Source organism: Oxyura jamaicensis, chromosome 2 (assembly GCF_011077185.1).
Source record: "Oxyura jamaicensis isolate SHBP4307 breed ruddy duck chromosome 2, BPBGC_Ojam_1.0, whole genome shotgun sequence".
In the NCBI taxonomy this organism is placed as follows: Eukaryota; Metazoa; Chordata; class Aves; order Anseriformes; family Anatidae; genus Oxyura; species Oxyura jamaicensis.
Window position 1 is genome coordinate 119,431,173 of NC_048894.1, and position 15,259 is coordinate 119,446,431.

The 15,259-nt window shown below is 38.5% G+C and overlaps 1 protein-coding gene across 3 annotated transcripts in view; it reads left to right on the forward strand.

Annotated features, from left to right (window-relative positions):
• The window catches only part of FAM110B (family with sequence similarity 110 member B), a 109,709-nt gene that overhangs the window by 21,079 nt on the left and 73,371 nt on the right, over nucleotides 1-15,259 (forward strand). For 2 of the 3 annotated variants that reach the window (XM_035317945.1, XM_035317946.1), the window contains exon 2: nucleotides 7,437-7,567. The exons of the other annotated variant lie outside the window; for it this stretch is intronic. The gene's annotated coding sequence lies outside the window, so the exon portion shown is untranslated. The remainder of the gene's footprint in view (nucleotides 1-7,436; nucleotides 7,568-15,259) is intronic. 3 annotated transcript variants of the gene reach the window in all.

A 15,259-nucleotide genomic window follows, 5' to 3' on the forward strand; every position in this document is an offset into this window, starting at 1 on the left:
TGTTGACTGACGTGAAGTCCAAGACTGAGTTCACCCATCTGTATCCTTTCCTCCTCCAGCTGTAAAACATCCAAAGAGAAACAATTACAGTTGAATAACCAGGAACCAGCTTATTCAGGTTGTACCAGTTGCGGTGCACTGCAAGGGAGATGCACGATTTCGGTGTAACGCAGGATAAGCAAGTGGCTGTCCTCAAGGGCATATAAATCAAACTAAATTATTGCCATTTTTGACTTTTAATAACTTACTGATGAAAATTTCTTAACTGGAAACGTGAGTGTTAGATGTGTGGGCTGGAGAGGCTGTCACGCCAGAGGAAAATTTGCCTTTCCAGGCTATAATGTTGGTCTATATTTCATTTGTGCTTAATGAACAGATGAATTGATGACTGCTTCCCTCAGGTGATTTCCCTTGCCAATTGTTTCATTTTTCTTCTGAAGTGCATAAGTGTTTTTTTGGTTTTCCTTTTTTATTTTTTTTGACCTCTGTGTTTGCAAATCTCTCATTAATTATTTGTACTTACAATACAAACTTGAGAACTAGAGAGAATCCAATTATTGTGCTGGGGAGTGAGCAAGCAAAGGTGTGAAACTCCTGCAAAGTGTGTGCATGGCTCACTGTTTAGTAACTTTCCTACACTTGGATACTTACTGCCTTCCCGTAGTTTTGACAAAAGTGCCAGTGCTTCTGGTCATTCAGGTATGCTGGAGAGCCACCCTGGCAGCTCCCTAGCATCATTCCCTGGCAGAATTATTTGGGCAAATTTTACATCAGCATCTAACTCTGACCTGAAAACCTGAGAGCTGTATTGATCTGATCGTTTAATGGTGTTGGGTGTCACTGTTACTGCTTTGTATGTGGGTCATTATCCCTTGGTGATACGCAAGGGAGAACTAACGCTTAATCTTGGATGGTTCAGTACCAGGATACAAGATTTGGGGCTTCAATGTCACCTGCACAGCTTGTCTTATGTGGATATAGCAAGATGGAGAATATGAGTCCACAGCCAATTTGTTCTAACTTTGCATAAAAACCCTACTTCCCCAAACATGGCTGGATTTGCAACGAGAATTATCGTGAGTCCAAATCTGCTGAAGGCACTAAGTGACATTTGCCTAACTTCGATGTTGTAAAGACTTTTGAAAGCATCCATGCCTTCCAGAGCATCTGTCTTAAAATGATAGTGGTGTCACTGTTGAAAATCAGAGAGAGATGTCACAATTATCAGATCTAAAAATCTTTCTCATTCTTAGTTCATGCTTTTAGTTTCATGCTTTCTCTTATGCTTAGTAGAGTTCTAGCTTTACCCAGTAAGTGCTACTAATTTTTGAAATTTTTTTTTTTTTTTTTGTGAGAATGCAAACAGGGTAGCGTAGTGTATCTGATTCCCACTTCAGCTGCATATAATTACTCCCCATGTATATTTTCATGACCATCTTGTCTTAAGATTTCACTCAAATAACAGGCAAAGATGGTGATGGCATATGGTTGCCTGTAATGTCTGTCCTAAAGTCAGACAACATTACTTAGCTTGCATCTTATGAGCTAAAAAGTGGTTTTGCTTTCATAGGGACTATGAAAAATGAATAAAGCTAAATTGCAAACTTGAAGAAGAAAAAAAAGTGTTTCTTAAAGCAATATATGCCATGTGCTGTTGGGCATCCAGCACAATCAGTGAAATATAGATCGCCCCTCCCGTTCTTCTATTTACGTGAAAGTGAAGATAGTTCAGAATTTGATTTATTTCAGGATATCACCCAGGATATCATTCAGAAATCTTTGTTTTGGCCATAACTCCTTAATATAGTGTATGGTCCCAGAATGATTGATAAGGACTCAAGAGGGTATGCTGTTTTTTATAGACGGAAATTGCTGGGGCTGTGTCCAAATCTCAAACCGTTTTCAAGACCCCGTAAGTCATGAATCTCATTGGCATACATATTAGTATCTCTGAAAGAGTAACTCTAATTACTTTAATGTTGCAGCTGTATTATCCTTTGTAGGAGTGCAATTTAGGGGTGGATTTTTTTTTAATTACTGTAGAAATCAACAGAAACTATTAGGAAGGATCTCCTCTTTTGCCTTAATTTCTCAGTAACGTTTATAGTAATAAGGCAGCGTGGTATCTTTCTGTTTCCTTTTACAAGGAAAAAAAGTAAGAAATTTGATTGTTTTGAATCAATTTTGTATCAACGTTTACTTAGATAATTTGGCATTCTGGTCCACTCCTTAAGTCTATCTTCTGTTCTTCTGTTGTCACTTGAATCATTATACTTGCTTTCATCTTATACCTAGTGTTTTTTTAACCATTTCACCTCCTTCCTTTGAACTCTTAGCTTGCCCATTGTCACCAAATGCAAGAGCATTCATAAGTATGCAGGCTTTCTTCTTGAGCCTCTTTACTAGAGGTGAATATTCAGAGTCTGAAAAACAGTAGGAGATGTGCATCGGCATATAAACTCAGTTTATATATTCACAGTTGTGTTTTTTAGTCAGTGCCTCTTGAATTGTTTGTGTGTTCAGCTTGGGAGGAGTATTTTCAATCAGCTGCTGCTTGTCAGTGGCATTTCTTGGAGGAATGGTTCACCATGACAGTTGTGTCCATCCTCTTTGATAGCTGCCTGCCCCAGCTGCTTGTTTTACCAGATCCAAATCTGCCTGTAATTTTTTTTGTTGTTGTTAATTTGCTCAGTTTGAGTCACAGGATGGAAACCCTCCAGTTCCATCCAGCCCTGTGTGGATGCTTTGCTCCAGTGTTGCAGTCTCCCTGCGAGTAATGTGCTCTGCCGCGTTCGTCCATTGCCATCCAAGGCGATTTCTTCTTCAAGAGACACTATATCTCGTCCTCCTCATTTGGAGTTGTGTTTTTCTTGGCTGCCCACTAATGCTTAAGAACCCTGAATTCTTCTAATGTAAAGTCTATACTTGTGTTCACTCATTTTTTAATTCTAGGAGGAAAAAACACCCTGCAGGACCAGGTAACACACTGGCCAGAAAACCTGTTTATCTGTGTGCTTTTTTTCTTCTATTAAATTTTCATGACTGTTCATGATTCATTCCAGGAAAATGCTGGACTTCCCATTAAAAAGTTGTTAGAATAAATGTGTATTTTATCCTTTAACTTCATAAGAAGTTAACTTTAAAAGAAATCCAGGGAGGAAGGCTGGAAGGTCGGAAGCTCTGAGTTTTGTTAGCAGCCATATGACTGCATTAAGGACTCTGTTCTGTTTTGTTTTACTGATAAATGGTGCAACAGGACATGCTGATTGTCAAATGACAGCTTGTCTATACCCGATGTGTGCATTTCCACAGACAGAGAATGCTCAATCTGTAACTGCAGATCCTAAATGAAACCCTGTTGTAAGATTAGAAACGAGAGTATCTGAGAACATGGGTAAGAAACGAACCTAAGTTAAACTAAACTCTGCTTTTTGTCTCTTCTTTGATTAAATCTATTTTTCAAATGTGCGTACATACACACCAGCAAATGAAAAATTAGTGTGCTGGACTTGGTAATCTGCTTCTCACTAAAGCTTCCTGACAGTGTAATTAACATTTGGGAGATTAATGTACCTCCTGTTTCTGGGAGTGCACTCCAACTTCCCCTGACGGTATATAGTGGCTGCGCTGATCTAGAGCCTTGTAGCGAGATGCTTGCAGCTACAAGCATAGTGGTTGTGAAACTGTCAGACCTGTGAAGAAGTTGCTGCCTTCCAGTTGATACAACTCTTGCTCCAGAAAATTAGCTTTTTTTTTTTTTTTTTGTCAGACTTCCTATGGAGAGGAGAGTAAGGCTTTTAGATCGTGGGTGTCTTACTTTGGGATGAAACTTACCATCCTTGGTCTTCAGTGAGGTGATTTTTTCCAGCTGTGTATAAAGTCAGAAAATACGAAAGTCAAGTTTCCCAGCTCAGAAGTGTAACCTCCTACATCCAAGATGTTTCTGCGTGTATTTGCCAGCACAGGTAGTCTAAAGCAATACCGTGTTACTGTGGGAAGTACAAAGAAGTTATCATCGCTTATGGAAAGCCTGGCTTCTCATTTCTCTGGATTTCTTCAGTCTGATTTCTCCATCTTTTTGGTGGTTTAATGCTGTGTATAGTTGAGCAGATTACGGTTTTGTGATGTTTTTTTATGAAAACACATCTGTCTCCAGGAGTAGGAACTGCCAAAATCAGTGGATGTGGCCCCTTCCTAACTAAACTCTGCTAATGAACGTTTCTGAAAATTATGTTCAGTAAATTGACTACACTTTCTAATTTATGTTTGATCTGAGCTTTTTATCCAAAACCTTAAGAGATGTAAAGAGTAGTGACTCAGCACTCCTGCCTGTGAAAATTTAGAATATATGTTAAACAGACTGAATCTTTCTGGCATAAAACCCGCTGGCAAATGTTTCCTTGTTTCTAGTTATGGGTATGGCGGAGGTCTCCTTTACTTCATCTGCATTGTTAAATAACGTTATTCTCCTAAGGATCTGTGTTCTGTTTGGGTGCAGAAGGCATTGATAACTCTTTTGGCATAGAAAGTGTATCTGATTCATCTGAGTAGCTAGATATTTCCAGCTGCCTAGTTTCAGTTTCTTGACTTCACTTTCTCCCCAGTGACAGTGATTAAGGTAACGCCTCATCAAAGCATCAAGTTATCAAATGTTTAATCGCCTGCTGTTGAGTTCCCGTGTCAACTTATTCTTTTGTTAATAAATCCTACATTTTTAAAGCCTTTAGTTTGGATTATGGAAACCTCAGGGTAGACTCAAGTGAAGTTTGAAGGTTTAAGTAGGTGCCTTTGGGATTGGTCGAATAAGAAGTCCATTCATTCATTCACGGATCCTTCTGAATTAGGTTTGGCTTCTCTTCTTGAGATGTGTATTTTTGTAAGTACTGAAACTTTGATTTCATACTTAGCAAGAGAACGAAAGAAGAGAGGAACATAGCAAATGAGGTTGAAAATTCCTTTTTAGAAAGGAAGTCCAAAAACTTGTTGATATTGGACAGTGAAGCAGGAAACAGCATGTGTCATGAAAGGCTCCAGCTTGTTGGCTGAAGGCTGAAACTTGAGATGCAGTCTATAAATACAAAACAAATTTCATAAAAAATATTCCTTAGTGCAATTCTGAGCATCTCAGAAGCTGTTGACTGATAACTCTGGAGATACTTTTTGAATTTATCTGTGTGTGTGCATGCACATGCTTGCACTCATACCATAACTTACTCTTTAAAAAATTAATATATTTTAAATAGGATGTGTATTTTCTGCAGGAGACTGTAACATTACCAGCAACAGATGTAAACTGGGAGCTGCAACCCATATTCGTTGCAGAATCTGACACAGAGACCATCACTTGCTGGAGAGGCAGAAAGCAAGGAGCTCTGACTTCAGCAGGACAGGAATGGGGGAATTCATCTGTGAAGCTGAGTATTTCTCTACACAACAAGACAAACTTTTTTTCTTTAAATTTTGTAAGGGATTTCTTTTAAGCAGTGCCTCCTAGGGATTTTGGAGGTGTCTTCTGTCCTGCCAAGACCACTTGGTAGGTGTAATAGCTGTCTCTTGACTTGGAGGTAAAAGCAAGCGTACTTGAACTTGCTTGAGTTGTTGGTCAAAAAACATGGCTGGAGCAGATTCACTACCTGTGAAAGTAAGGATGTGCTCCCTCTTTCTTCCCCTCTTTATTCACCATAAGTCAAATATGAACTTATGTGGATCTTAGACTATGAGCTGCTCTGTCCTTTTCCCTGCAAAGTTGCTTCAGTTTTGGGACTCTACAATGTCAGTTCAGAGCTACTGCTTGAAATATCGTAGCTTGGGCTATCGGAATAATTTGTAATAATGAAATAGGAGTGTGTTTTTAATAATCTTTATTTGGGATTTGTTGGACTAGACAAGACAAGCTTGGGAAACTTCCCCCCTCCCCCTCTCATATCATCTCTTTTAAGATCTTAAAATACATTTATTTTTTTTTTCTCTTACCAAATACCAGAATAACAAAACTACAGCAGCCACACAATAACTGAGTAGCCATAATGATGCTCATGCCTTCGTGTTTGTCTTATTTCTTCTAATTTATAAGCACTTCCAGAAGGTACCCATCTGTCCCTGAACTCCCTTTTGTTTTTGCTCAGTTCTATTGCACTGCTGTTTCGATGGCAGCAAATCTTCAAGGCAAATTGTGCTAGGTCCCATCCACCTGCCCAACGCAGAGATGCTTGCAAGTAAATAACCCCTAAGCCCTCTTCTTAGGTGTACGAATATCAAGACCCAAACTCAGGCAGATTTCCCAAATACTGCGCTTGGGAAACATGAAGTAATTGACTGGCAAATATTGCTGCTGCTTTTTTTTTTGTTGTTGACTGTGAGATGACTCTTTCTTTGGATTTGTGCTTAAATAGTTTCTACAAATATTTCTGACATTTTTAGGAAAGGAATTCTTTGCTTCATCGTAACTGCAGCCTGATTGCAGGCCTGATTGCTGTGAATACCAGTGTTTGGAAAACTCACGTCATTTGGAGAAGCTCTGAGATACTTGATTAAAAGAAGCTGCTGTGCCATCTGCTGTGCCAGTAAAGGTGCCTGAGCACATAACTGTGAAATAAATCCAAACTCCAGAAAATTCAGGTGCTTCAGTGCTTCTTTTTTAAGTGTGTTACAGTTAGAGCTAGTCTTACCTCAAGTGGCATGTTGAGGAAAAAGAACATAAACCTAAACAGATTTAGGTCATATCCTGTACCTCATAAATTTTGTCTGGCTGTTTTGCATATAAGAAACAGCTTTTAATAAACATTCATTTGAGGAAGGCAGTCTGTTATTCTTCCTGTGTGATGATCAAGATGGAGGACTTTGATTTTTTTTATTATTATTATTTTTATTTTTTCTGAGTGAAATGAAGTGTGTTGGAGTATGTATTTAACAAGGGCTGCTCCCTCAGCTGGGTGGAAGTCATGGGCAAGGAGGTAAGGTGGTGGGCAGGCTGGATTTCTTGCCTGCAGCAGCACAGCACTCAGTGATTCCCCCGAGAAGATGTCTCACCACTTGTGCTCATTGCTCTGAACCATTCCTGAAGCGTGTCTCTGAGCAGTTCCAGTGTGGGAAAATCATGGCATGAGAAGCTGAGAATTTATACATGCCCGTAGGTTGTTACAATTGCAGAGCTTGGAGATTCTGCTGTTGGGACTTAGAAATGAGAGAGAACATCTGCAGCTGGCTGCGTGCCCATCTGGTATCACTAGCCACCTCTTTGTAGCCTTCTCCCCAACCTCCCCCCCCAAATAAAAAGGAAAAAATAAAAAAAAAACTTGTAATTTCTGGAGTATATGCTTTTTTTGTTTAAGCCAGTGGATTGAACCTAAGAGGACACTTGTTGGCTGCCCTAAAACTGGCTTTGATGACATGATGATGATGCTAAAAGCCTTCTTTCTCTGTTGCTGTGTCACCAGGCACTGCTGCAAGGAGCCGCCGGGAGCTCCAGGGTGAACAGACCTGCCTTCCCTGGAAGACCTCTGCTAAAGGTGAAGACCACCAAGCAGACCAGGCAGATTTAGCAGGAGCTCAGAAATTTTACATCAAGGTAAAGAGATACATTTTTCAAGCAAACTGAAGTGGCTGATGTGATTTGCAAGAAAAGGATATTTTTCTCCCCTCCTTACTAAGTAAGCAAACCAATGCATCTCTGAGCATTTTCCTTCTTATGTGGATTGTTGCTTGGTATGTATGTTGTCATAGCAAATGCTGGGGGCTGGTGGAAACAACAACATAGTGCATTGTAGGTTAGAAACAGAAATAATTCCTTATAATATTAGTAGAAAGATTTATCTGTGGTTTGATGTTGAAAAGGAACAGACTTCCAGAGCTCTACAGTGTGCTCAGTTTTTAGAAATGTATCCCTCTTTAATTTAATTGCTGCATTTGGAACTTACTTTGAGTGGCCACAAAAATATGGAAGCACTTTCAGATGTCTCCAGCAACAACAGAAGAATGAGGTTTGCATGTGATGAATTTCTGCTTACCAGCACTATAATTATTTCTTCATTTGGTCATCTAGAACTCATTCTTGCTTGTAAAGGGCAAATGCTTATGGGTGAAGACAAAATGCGATCCCAAGAACTTGGTTGAATATATTGATAGTAGTACAGACCCAGGAACTTTGGGAGATTTGACTATATTATGGTTTTATTGGATAGCCAGGATCTTGAATGTGACGATGATGCATGCAGAGTCTTTTCTTTATACTGATGAGATTAATTGAACTCTATGTAGAAGGTTGGTTGAAAAAAAAAAAAAAAGGTAGTAGAAACACTTTCCACAGGATTCTTCAAAATTAAACGTAGGTCTTTCTAAAGGTCTTCCAACTTCTGCAGTTTTAAAATATGTTATGCAAGGTGTTAACTTCATAGTTGGAAGGTTCCATAAATGAATATTCCTTGATTCGTTTGAGAAGAATTGCAGATTTTACTTGTTAATCCTTCATTGATCTTTTTCTGAACTAGGGCTCTGAACTAGACCAAAGTTCATCATCCTAATGCTAATGGAATAAAACCAAACTCAGCGTGAGTTTTCCCATTAGTACAGTCAGCATTTCACCCCATAACCTTCCCTCATGAGATATGTTGTACGTGCCTGGCAATAAGACCACCAAGCTTGGTGAGGCCAGCTGAGCCCTTTCTTATGCCTTTCTCTCTGCTTCTTGCAGCTTTAAGTTCAATTTCACTGAGCTTCTTCAGTCTACCAGCAAGGTCATCTTGAACAGCTGAGGATATTGTATTGAAACCTTGACAGAACATAAAAAACTATGATAACTATACAGTGATTTCAAATGGGAGGGTAAAAAAACCCAAACCTGAAATATTCCTCTACTTAACGTTTCCCTTTGTTACATGTACCGTAGGATGACATGAAACAATAGAAGATGAGATAACAGTGAACTAAAAAAAAAAAAAAGGCAGTGTTTCTTCTGAAGGTTACGTAAAAAGTGCAGTTTTACACATTTGAGAGCGTAAGGACTCACGGAAGGTATTTACATAATGGTACGGGGTACATGAATGTACTTAAGCGGGGTGGCGGTGGTGATGATTCATGTGCAGAAGTGTAAAGTGCCGTAAGCTCTCGGTGATGCACAGACTGAAACGCAGCCTTGAAGGCTGTTACTACCTCCAGCGAATCAGTTTGTTCTGTCTGTCCCTCTTGTTTCCCTTTGTTGGAGGGGTGTGTTGCTAACCAGAAACACATGATAGGAGATAGCCAAATGTTCTGGTGAAAATCAAGGACACTTTCCAGCTGGGAAGATTTTCTGTTTCCCCTGTTTTTTTCCATTGATGCAGCTGTTGGTGTAAATTATATGAATAATTGATCAAGGAGTTCTTGTTACCTCAAGTAATATTATGCTTATTGCTTCTCAGAACTGTGTTACCCTTTGTTACACTACAGCACTGCTGTTTTTTCCTCCAAGTTTTCCTCTGCTCCCACCCCTTTGTTCTCCCCCTCTCCTCTCTTCTCTGCAAGAACATGTTGTTTTTCTTTCAGCGTGCTCCGTGATTTACTGAGAAGCGGATTCTCCTTTTTAATCGACAACAACATATTTTAAAATAATCCACGGCCCTGGGAACCGTGCAGTATACACATCTGGTTTCACATAAGCATGAATTGCTGGCTTTACAAACGTGAAACATGTAGTCCTTGCCGCAGAGCTAGCTCAAGTGTTCCGTAACTTGAGACCGTATCCGAAATAAAAACAAAATTGTATAGCTTCTTTACCATACTAATGGAAAACATTTAATTTACTTCTTAAAGCCAACCAAGAGGATGACGCAATGCTGTTCCAGCAGATTTATGGTGCCTTTCCTTCTGTAGAAATCAATACAGCTTGAAGGTGCTGTTATGGGAGCTGGCTAGTTGACTGCAATCCAGCTGCATTCGAATGTAAACTTCTGTACCACAAACCAGAACTGATGATTTTGATTTATTCAGGCATCGCTGTATCTCTGAGATATTATGGCGTTGGATTTTATTCATAGCTTTTTCTCTGATTTACTGCCATTAACGCTAGATTGGAATTTCAAAATAGCAAACCCAGTCTGCTTATGATTTTTTTTTCAAATTGTTCAGTTATTTTTGCATTTCCTGAATTAAAGTACAGCTCTGTGTATATGCAATGTGTGCCAATGTGTGCCTGTCTGTGGGGCCTTTTTCCACACAAAAAAGGCAAAACCAAAAAGCAGACCTTCATTCAAATGAAGTGTTAAGGGGTAGCATAATTTTCCACTTAGTACAGAAGAAGCTCTGATCATTAAATGCTTTTTTTTTTTTTCCTGCCAGAGGAGGCAAAATGCAACACTGTTTTGGCTCAGTCCAAAAATGTTCTTACAATAGATTTTTTTTTTCCCTGAAGAAGTGAAACAAGCAGTGCAGATTTTCATAGTAAACAACTTTTATGCCTTTATTTCCTTTTCTGTTCCCCTCTGCCCTCACTGATTCTGCTTGGACTTTAAATAAACTCTGTCCTATAAGAGGCAGTTGATGTTTTCCCTTATTTTCTTCCCCAGTGGGGTTTCAGTCTTGTTTAAGCATTTTACTTCTGGCAGAAATTATTTTCTAAAATAGCCCTTAGGACAGAGTCCCTGGCGGTGCTTTTTTCCCCTAGCGGTGTGCGTATTACGTATGGAAGGCCCTTGCTGGTGGTCCCTGTGGTCGTGATAACTACCAGAAGGAGAATCATGACTAGATACTTGTTTCCAGAGTACTTCTTGTTTGTTTGCTTGTTTCTAATTCAATTTCTGTAGTAACTTTAATGCAGGTTTCAATTCTCTAATCATTTTTCTCTCCCATATAGTTATCACTCTCATGGTGAGTAAATAGCATGAGGGGATGCTACAGAGGAATTGAGCCAGGTGATTTACGTAGACCTTCCCTAGAGCAGCCAAAGATGACAGGTAGGCTTGAGGCCCTTCTTTCTGGGCTGGCTCAGGGTGCATGGCAGTGAAGAGGAAGATGGGGATTGGAATTGTACAGGAGTCTTGGGCTGTTTTTTGGAATTTATTTTTTTCTTGAGAGGATGGAGAATGTGATAATGAATACAATTAAGATGGACAGCACTGTTGCTGATAGTTGTTTTTTTCTTTGAAAAGGCTGCCACACAAGACTTAGTAGAAGTACATAAATCCTTAAAATTTATAAATTGGATTATGCTTATCTAGAGGAAACAGTGAAAACATCAGATCTATAGGTCTGAATTTCAGTACAATTTTAAACATTCCTGTAAACTTTGAAAAACAGAGCAGTTCTGGTGTAAATACTGAATTTTAAAGACATATTGAACATATATTTGCTATGAAGTAGTTTTTTTTTTTTTGACAGTAGTATGGAGGAGCATACAGAGACAGTGTGATTATTATGTTTTGTATAAACATAAGGACAGCTTATATCCAGTATCTGCTTGCTTAGACATAACAGAGACTTCTGGATATCAGATATTACCAAGAAATTTTGAACAGCCTAAATTTATTTTCTGAAATGCTTCCTGAAGACCGACAAAATGCCTCAGTATTAACCTTACTTAATCACTGTGACAAAGCTGGATCTTCAGTGTTTGTTCAGTCATAAAGTTCTCCCTGGCTGCTCTTCTGCAAATTTTGTCTTGTGTTACAGAATATCAAATTACCAGGGTTTTTGCCCACCAATACTCTTTAAAAATAGTGTTATAAGGAGCAACACGTGAATCTTGAGAAGAAGAGGCATAATTCCTCCCACCCTTCCAAACCCTCCTTTTCCTTTTTCCAAGAATTTTCAACCAATTCTGCTTAAACTATCCATTTGCAACTAAAATGCAGTTGGCTTCAACAAGCAGGTTGACACATTTTGGCAGTATGTTTAGTCCATAAGTTTCCGGTTTAACTGTTCTAAAATTCATGCTGACATGAAAGGTCTGTCATTTAGTTCTCGTTTTGCCTTTTCCCCTGTACTAACTCTGGCAGTCCAGGCTGAAATATGCCATAACACTTTTAAAGCTGCACTTTGAATAAAGTTTACATTTACTGCAGCATATTTGCTTTGCTTGGTTACAGTAGTAGCGCTGTATTCCCTTATAAAATGAAGTTGTTAAGGAAAAAAAAATGCTTATAGCATTTGCACTAAAGTTCATGGAGCATGAGATTAGCTCCGCTTAGGACTCTGGTACTTTGAAGGGATTAAAAAACCTTTTCAGAAATGAATAAATACAAAACATTCTCAGACTAGCAAAACAGTATGTAAGTGATGAGAAGAAAAGCAGTAATTATTATTATGTAGAGAATAATCTGAATTGAAATGCCATGGTGGAAGCCACTTTATAATCTTACCATCCTACATATGAATCAAAAAGCAGGCAAAAAGTACAGGGCATGACCTATAAAAATGGTAGTCTTTAAGCTGCTTTGAGTATGGAAAAAGAATTTTTATCTAGCCTGAAATTTTGTTTTTTCTCTGAAGTCAAACGTGAATCACCGTTCTTGCTGTTGATGTTGTCCTCATGCTTTCAGCTCTGCCAAGCATAGCTATTGCTGCTTCATTGTAAGAGTGACTCCTACTCAGAATCTAAGTCCTCCTGCAAACAGAAAACTGTCTGGAGGATGCAGACCTGTTGTTAAGAAACTTAAATAAGATAAGGCTAATCCTATTGTATGCTTCCACTTTAGGAGCTCGTATAGAAACTTCCCTTTCCTTGTTATGGCCCCATACCATTGGCGATGTGCCTTATTGGATTTCTCCCCATATTTTTTTTTCTGAAAAGTTGGCTTGGAAGACATTAATATTAATGGTGTTTCATGCAGTTGTGGATTATTGCCCTTCTGTGCCAATTTACAGACTTCCAGGTGAAAAAAAAAAAAGCTCTTGCTTTTTGTGGGTCAAAGAAGGTGAAAACACGTGTCCACCTAGTCTGTTTGGCAACAGCAAACTTACATTTCTTTGATGTGGAATGTTTCATTTTAACTTGTTTTATAAAAGTAGAGATACAGTAAAGATTAGAATCCGAAATTCTTGTGAGCATTTTTACAGCTCATTTACAGTTTCAGAAGCAGAATTTCTGTGCATGTAAGATTAAGTTCTGAATTGTCAGTTTGCAGTAAGACTGAATCAAACTTCATGTTCCTGTCTCCAGGAAGAGCTAGAATCAGGTTTTCAAAAACAAATGTAAGAGTCCTCCTGCAGGTATAGGAGGATAATCTGTTCCCAATATTTACCTTGATCTTTTTTTGTTTGGAGATGAAACTTCAAACAATCAGTTTAGTAACTGTTCTATAAATAATGTGTTCAATAATATAATTGCTGTAGGGATATATAGCTCTTGGAATCTTGCAAAAATCTTGGTCTTACCAACTTCCTGTGATAAAGATTTCCACTTTAAAGTTGTAGTTTGTTCTAAAATACATCCGTACAAATCTAAATGCATACAAGTAGCTATCTTTAATAATTGAATACAGCTTTTTACCTTATTCATTCTATTTTTAGACTCTTGTCATATTATCTCCATATACTTAACCATCTTAACTGCTTTCTCCAAGCCTCATTTTGTTTAGAAAGGAAAATTATTCTGACACTCAACAAACTCCCTGGACCTGGTGTTTTTCAAAATTAGATGCATGAAGATAATTTCTGATTTCAGAATGAAGTTATTGTTTGAGTTCTCTAAACCTGCCCCAGCTTTCTTAAAACTTTCAGCGTAAGAGAAGGTTTGTAGAGAATTAGAGCATTAGAGCACATGTTCTCGAAATCAGTTTGTTTTGAAGATGCATGCTTTTCCAGTTGTCCTAAAAATGAGTAACTTCTGTAAATAAGTCCTAAGTATCCTTTGTATGCATGTAAGTCAGTCATTAGCATTTGGTCTTTTTTCCTTTCTTCTAAGGAATCTAAAACTTTTCAAAGACCAGATAGTTATCAGTAGGTTTTGACTCACAGGGGAAGAAGCTTTCTTGGGTCTAGATTAAGAGCAGAAACTTTTTGTTCTTTGTTTAACAGCTAACTTGCTGCATGGCCTTGGGCATGTCCTCTTGACTTGCTTGCACCAGTTTGCCATTGTATCCACTGCTGCAAACACCACCATAAATTAGTTTGAGAGCTTTGGAGTCAAAACCAAAAAAAAAAGCTATCTAAACTTTTCATTATTCTGAGTAAACTCAACTTCATTTGCTATGCACTTACTGCTATGGCAATGTAAACTGCAGTGGAAATACACAGTTTAGACCATAAGGAACTCCAATCAACAAAACAAAACCAGCTTGTGCAACGTGTATTGCACTAACATGGATTTGATTTAACATAGTTAAATTTTAGGGGTATCAGCCTGCACAACTGTGATGGAAATAAAGCTGTTTGGTTAAAAACAGGAGTGCTGTGACCAAAATAGTTAAAATAAAAGGGAAAGAAAAGATCCATCCTAAAATGAATACGTGGCAGTCTTATTTTGCCTGAGTTTTTAGCAGAAGATTTCCACTTCGATTTTCTGCCAAGTTAATTAAATTTATGACGAAAAGCTTGACTCCAAGTGTTTGACTGTTAGTATCTTTTAACAAGGTTAATGTGGTGAAGGAGAATATTGATAAAAAGAAGCTGAAGCTTAAGAGTGGACCAACGCAAGAGGTCTTTGTGTTCCTGTGTAATGTGAAGACCAAGTATCCTGTTGAGTTTAGTGTTTTATGTTTTGTACTTACTTTTGTATGCATGCCAGAACATGCTCAGGGAAGAAGCATAAACTGTTTTTTTCCCTTTTTTCTTTCACGAATGCATTTATTTCCTGTCTAGAGTTGGAAAAGAGGAGCAACAAGAGGGGTTTTGTTAAATACAGCAAAATCTAATTACAGCTTGATTTAAAGCCACATTTACACAATGGCTGAGGGGTGAGTTCACTTCCACAAAAACAAACTCGTCGGCTTCCTACTGTGCATCGGGAACGTGAAGGATGCGTGTCCTGGAGAGCAGCTGCCTCCCTCTGCTGGCCTGAGCTTTTCTTGCACTGTGTTGCAGCTATGTTACATGATACAAAAATATGACTGTACTCGTATGAGAAAGAATACTGGGGCATCATTTCACTGCTGTTTTACTCATTATACTGGTTATACTGCAGGTAACGCGTTATATTATGTGTTACATATGTGACTGAGCTCTGTTGTCTGTGAGCACTAAAAATTGTGTTCCTCAAAATGGATGGCTGTTTCCTCCAGCCTGTGTTTCGAAGAGTTGTATCCTTGCTGATTGAAAGCAGAAATGTTTGTGAATAAATCTTGTTTTCTTG